Raw genomic sequence first — 7,085 nt, 5'->3', positions numbered from 1 at the left:
CTCAACTAGTTTTGATAAATATCTTGATCTATGACTTATAAATATATGATCTTCAAACCAAACCATCACATGGTTTAAAAATATGTCCTAAAACATATATAAGCTTCTAATTCAAGATCACATGGTTAGAAATTAACCAAAACATAAATTTAGCCAAGAATATCCACACTTTGGCTTGTTTGAATATCTCTTTGCATAAAATTTCATATCTTTGAAACTAACATCAAATATCTTCAAAATAATAATATAAAATGTATATAAGATACTTAGGATCCTCCAATAAAATTATTAAAGTCATTAGAATAGGTTTAGACCACCAAAGAGTTAAACTTTCTCAAAACAGAAACTGTTTTTCTTCTTCCAGTTTCTAAGTTTCTAAATCTAAGTAAATCTTTCATCAAAACCTTTAATCATGCAAAAATCCTCAACCAATAGTCACATATACATGTTAACAATACTCCATAAAAATTTCGGACCAATATCTATCCATTAGCTTGGTCAAAAACTCCAAACTATAACATATTCTCCAGTTTATCTCCCAGAATGACCTTTCTATAGTTTATACAATATTTGACTGACCAAATGATCTTCAAATGGGGCAAATAAGATATCCATGTAAACTAGACTAAAAAAGGAACAACTTATATGAAGGAGACTTTATGATAAAACACTTACAACAGCTTTGAAATGGGCGTGCAAAAGACCTCCTAAAAGCTGTCCGAGAGAGAGTGTTTGATAATCTTTTATTGGAAGGTGTAATTAGATAATTTCGTGGGGAGAGGTGGCTGGAGATAATTATGGATGAGATATGGAAGAAATGAGGCTGGAGTTGAGAGTTGAGTGTAGTTTTCTCCTACCCAAAATATCTATAAAAGATTATCTCATAATATTTTATCTAATAATATCTATAAAAATCAACTCAAAATATTTTTACCCAATAATATTCATGAAAATTACCTCAAGATATTTCTTTTTATCCAATAATATCTACAGTTTTAAACAGACGTTTTGACCGAAAATATGAAAAAATGTTATTGCGCCATAAGACTTTAAATAACCCTCCGAGTCTAATGGCACAAACCATAATACATTTTGACACTTCTAACTATCTCTAATAATCAAAAACACACTTCTGATACCATAGTAAATAATAACACTAACTATGTAATTAGACAAAAACCTATATGATTAATGGATTCGTGAAAACTTATGGGGTTTTCACGAGGTTCTTAAAGTTAATAGAAATTTCACAATTAAATTTCTAGCGGGCTGTTACATCTATCTCTCTCTTTCCTTTTCGATAGTTTTATAACACGTTATCAGCACGAAAGTTCTGACGATCTTGAAGCTAATAGTCCTCTACTTCAAGTAAGTTTTTCAATATATTTTTATATTCTTGATTTATATATGTAAAAAATGTCAAATCTTACAAAATTAGAATTCGTTGCTCTTGACATTTCTGGAAAAAATTATTTATCTTGGATCCTTGATGCTGAGATCCATCTGGATGCGATGAACCTGGGAGATACAATTAAAGAAGGAAATCAAGGGTTCCTACAGGACCGTGCTAAGGCAATGATTTTCCTTCGGCACCATCTTCATGAAGAATTAAAAACTGAGTATCTAACGGTGAAAGATCCACTTATTTTGTGGAATGATTTAAGGGAGAGATATAAACACCAGAAAACTGTAATCCTCCCAAAAGCTCGTCATGATTGGATGCACCTGAGGTTGCAAGACTTCAAGAGTGTTAGTGAGTATAACTCTGCACTCTTTAAAATTAGCTCGCTATTGAAATTATGTGGTGAAAAAGTCACTGATGATGACTTGTTAGAGAAAACATATACTACTTTTCATGCCTCGAATATGCTCCTGCAGCAGCAGTATCGAGAGCGAAAGTTCAAAAAATATTCTGAACTTATATCTTGTCTTCTATTAGCTGAGCAAAATAATGAGTTTTTGTTAAGAAATCACCAGTCACGTCCTACTGGTTCTATATCATTTCCTGAAGTAAATGGTACTAGATTTACATCATTTCCAGAAGCGAATGATGCATCTTTTCAAAGAAAACGAGGGCGTGGACGTGGTAGGAAAAACTATGGAAGTGGAGGTCCTAGAAGTGACCACACTAAAAGGGACAATAATAGATATATACCGTACCACCAGAAGTGGTTCAACTCAAAGAAGGGCAAAGGTCCCCAAAACAAATTTTTAAAGGAAGATGAAGATGAATGCCATAGATGTGGTATGACTGGACATTGGGCTTGTATCTATCGTACAGATAAGCACTTGGTTGACTTATATCAATCTTCTATAAAAGAAAAAACAAAGAAATTTGAAACAAATTTTACTGAACCATCATATGCTTTAGATTCTATAGATGGAGAAGATATTACAAGTCTTGATGTTTTTGATTTCTTTGAAGATTCTAGTGGTAGAGTTGATCATGAAAGTGTTCCTTTTTAATTAATGTATTTCCTTTATCTTATTATAAAATATTTTTATATTCTACAATGTTTTGTAGTAATGAAAGTTTTATTTATTTATACTTGTTATAAATTATTGATGATATGATTTATCCGAGAATGGAAATGGAGCATCCCTGAAGGATCGCCCTAAATCAATAATTTTATTGAGTATCTCATATGAGTGATACTTGTACCAAAAACTCATTATGATTTATGCACCTGAAGTTGCATAATTGAAATTGTGGAAAGAATATATATTTGAATGAACGTCTCGAATGTGCTCCTGAAGTAACAATATCGAGTATGCTCCTGAAGTAACAATATAAAATGTAAACGTTCACAATATATTATAAATTTGTATCAGATCTTTCAGTGACTGGACAAAATAATGAGCTTTTAATAAGAATCATTATTCACGTCTTACTAGATCTACATCATTCCCTGAAGTGAATAATAATGAATTTATATCATTCTATTCCCTGAAGTGAAAAGAATAATGCGTTTCATTCAAAGAAACTAAGAGATTGGACGTGATAATGAATATCTTTTCGGGCCAGAAGCTCGTATTGGAAAAGCTGTAAGCTTTCTCTTTGAGATGATATTATACAAATTATTGAATCAAATATTATGATGCATCAAAAGGTGATATGATTCAAAATATTTATATCTTTTCATGGTTAGCTTGATCATCCAAAATCAATTACGATAAGTCGAATGATTTTCATATGGACGTCCATAAAAGAACCAGAAGATTCTTTTACTATAAAGTCTTACCACCAAAAGTGGAAAGAAAAATTTGCTTGAAGCAAATAAGATGAAATTATTCAACGTTATCTTGATTATCATATGTGAACCAGAAGTTCAGATGATAATTAAATTTTGGATGCAATAAGATAAAAATGTCTCATATTCTAGTTGCTAAAATCCCAGCGAGGATTGAAGTCCCTGTAGGACAATTAAGAAATTCAACAGTCTAAAAACATGTATAAAGGCATGTGAGACTTATCGATACAAAAGATAGAGTATCTCAAAAGAGAAAGGCACAAATAATTTGGTGCTCCTGAAGAGGTCATACCCACAAAACAAGCAATAAAGTCCATCCAAATTTTTTTGTATAAAATTCTCCTATATAAACTCTTGAAGAGTGCCTCCTGAAGAGGTTTTTCATGAAAATGTCTTCCCTTGAAGAGGGACAGGTACCTGAAAATAATGAGATCTCGATACATTTCATGAATAATGGAGAAATTATGGATAGAAATAAAATCGTTGTCGACAACATATTTCCATATGAGATGGCAATTGACATTACCAGAAGTAATGGAGAAAGTGAATCAAGAACCGTCGAAGAATACCGACGTAAAATATTGGCCAATATTTGAAAGAAACAATTCCTGCAGAATTGATTCACTAGTAAAATATGATGCATCGGGACTTATAGTCCAAACATCTAAAGAGGTGATGCTTGTTGAATGTCAGTGGATATTTATGGAAAGGAAATAAAAATGTGATATATAAATCACGAGTCAGTTTCTCAATTCCTACAGAATTGATATCACTAAGTAAATTGTGATAAATATGGACTTGAAGTCCAAACACCTAAAGATGTGATTTTTGTTAAATATCAGTGGATATTTATATACATGATATAAAAAGCCTGAAACTTTTAATATAAAAATGTGATATAGAAATCACAAGTTAGTTTCTCGAAGAAACAATATTGATATAATTTTAAAGTGGTTGAAATCATATTAAGATATTTATTAGCTTGAAAGTTATCGAGAGTTTGGATATGCATGATTAACTGCATATTTATATGGATCATTGGATCATAATATATATATGAAAATCCCTGAAGGATAGAAAATGTCTGAAGCTTCTAATATGAATACATCTGGAAATATGTATTCTATCAAGTTTCAAAGATCCTTATATAATCTAAAGCAATCCAAATGCAAATGAAAACAAGCTATTATTGCAGTTTATATATATGATTTAAATGTCATTGAGGCTCTAGAAGAACTCATAAAAATTGCACATATTTGAAATATAAATCTGAAACCCTTGCGGCTTCAAGGGGAAGATGGATGATGTTATTAATCATGAAATACCATCTTTTAATACAATTAGTATTTCAGATTCATATTATGGGTTTGATATGAAGTGTGCATTATTAAAGAAGAAATAAAAGGGAGCACACAGAACATCTACCAAAAGATAGAAACACAAATATGAATATTTGTGAAATATTATTTTATTATCTTGAAGCAAGAATTACAAAAATTTGAGACACTTTGCCTCATTCTTCAAACGCTCTTGTTTTTCAAGAATCTGCATAGCATCCCTATCTAAAGGGGTGGGCAATCGAAAAGAAGATTTAAGCAAGGATTTTAAATTCCTATTCTCTTTCTTTATTGATTCTATCTTCATGTTGGACTCCAAAAGAAGTCGCTGAAGTATAGCAATATTCTCGTGGAGATCGTCAACTCCACAAGTTCTGGATTGCAGTCGCTGAGAAAATGCGACAATGGATGATGAGTATCGGGTACCGAGACTCACAAGCTCATAGATAGCTTCATTATCTGCCCTACGAGTCAGATCATTATATTGCATGATAGCACCTGTGGTAGAAGCAGGAACAACTGATGAACGAGGTGCCGAATACCTCATATATTGACCCTGAGAAGATTGTTGAGCTATTGCAGAGAGAGATTGCAGGATAACAATGCAGAAAGAAATTGCAGAGTAAAAATGCAGTATGATTACAGAAAAGTGAAGAAGATGAGATGCGAATGAAGATGAGCTGAATATCTCTTTTATAGAGAAAATTATGATACAGCATCTCTCGTGAAGCAAGAGAAAAGAGATGGAATATAGCTTCATAGCTCTGCGGCGCCTGACAGCACGCCTGACACCTACAGAGGAATTGAAAATCCGCGGTGATTGTCTGATCTTAAAAGGCTGGCCACCGTTTTTATTAAAAAATGAGGTTAGCGGTTTAATGTTGATGAATTCTCCACTAACTGTGTTATTTATAAGAACTCCAGAAGAGTACAACTCCAGAAGAGTAATGATGAGCAGAAAGATCCAGTTGAGATTATTTTATCAACATGGATTCCACAGTTAGTTGGATGTACAGATGCGAGTTATTTTTCAGATACACACAAGAAGATCATTGCAATTCATGAGAAGAAAGTTGAAATTGATATCAAGAAGGTACGGTCAAGTAAAAATCTGGCAGATTTATTCACTAAAGCATTACGAACTTCAACATTTAAGAAGATTATGCAGAACATTGGAATGCAGAGGTTTGAAGACCTATTATCATGCACTACCAACTCAACATTTAAGAAGATTATGCAGAACATTGGAATGCGGAGGTTTGAAGACCTGTTATCATGCACTTTTCAGGGGAAGTAATGTCTTGAAGACTTGTGCTGATTGTACTCTTTTTCCTTCGCTAAGGTTTTATCCCACTGGGTTTTCCTTTGCAAGGTTTTAATGAGACAATCCTAAAACACTCGGCGATACACATGAATACTGTACTCTTTTTCCTTTGCCATTGGTTTTTTCCCACAGGGTTTTTCCTTGGCAAGGTTTTAACGAGGCATATTCTTTAAATATGGTCATCCAAAGGGGAAGTGTTATAAACTATCTTGAATTGTATGACCACATTTATCTAATCGTCAAGTGTATAGTGCTAGCATAGTGCCAGCATAGTACTACATAGTAACTGGCATAGTAAATGGCCGACATAGCACAATGTATAGTGTCAGCATAGTACTGCATAGTAACTGGCATAGTGAATGGCCGACATAGCACAGTGCATAGTACCAGCATAGTACTGCATAGTAACTAACATAGTGAATGGCCGACATATGTACAGTGCCAGCATAGTACTGCATAGTAAGCTAGCATAATTCCCTTTGTACGCCTATATATATCGTTGAATTTTTTAAGAAATTCATAAGTTTCATAACTTCTCTGAGCTCTATCTCTCTCTCCTTTTAGAAAGTTTTATAATAAATCTATCTCTCTATTTTCTTTTCGATAGTTTTATAACACTAATAACTTTAATTTGTAACTCTCTCATAGTTTATTTATAATTTATTTTACAATTAATAAATAAATATATGAGATTTTAATAAAAATAAATTTTAATATCATAAAATTATTACTAGCCCATTTTCTGAGTCATATCATATATGACATGACGGTGGTCAAAGGGAGACAAAAATCCCTATTGCTGTGAGAGCCACTTATTTTATTAATACTATGGCAAAGAGGCCATAGAAGAATAGAACAAAGACACCATTATTTTTGTCCTTTTTGTTGTTTTGAATGAAAGCTTTTCATTCACTGTGTATATGTAGTAGCATTAGGAATATTTTTTGTGGTAAGCTATTTTGTAATGCTACGTATAAATTTTATTTAGGAGTTACAATGCAGTTTTAGATAATTTTATTTTTAAATTTTTTTAAAATTAAAAAAAATATCTCCTAAAATAATTTTTTTTATTTAATAAAAAATCTGTACATGCTATTTGAAGACTGCAAATAAAATTTGTCCCAATATATCAGCGTTACTTTTTGAACCGGTTTGTTCTAACTATGTTTATAA

The sequence above is a fragment of the Carya illinoinensis genome, chromosome 1, assembly GCF_018687715.1.
Source record: "Carya illinoinensis cultivar Pawnee chromosome 1, C.illinoinensisPawnee_v1, whole genome shotgun sequence".
Lineage (NCBI taxonomy): Eukaryota > Viridiplantae > Streptophyta > Magnoliopsida > Fagales > Juglandaceae > Carya > Carya illinoinensis.
The sequence above is the reverse complement of the archived record's forward strand: the minus strand, read 5'-3'. Positions refer to the sequence as shown.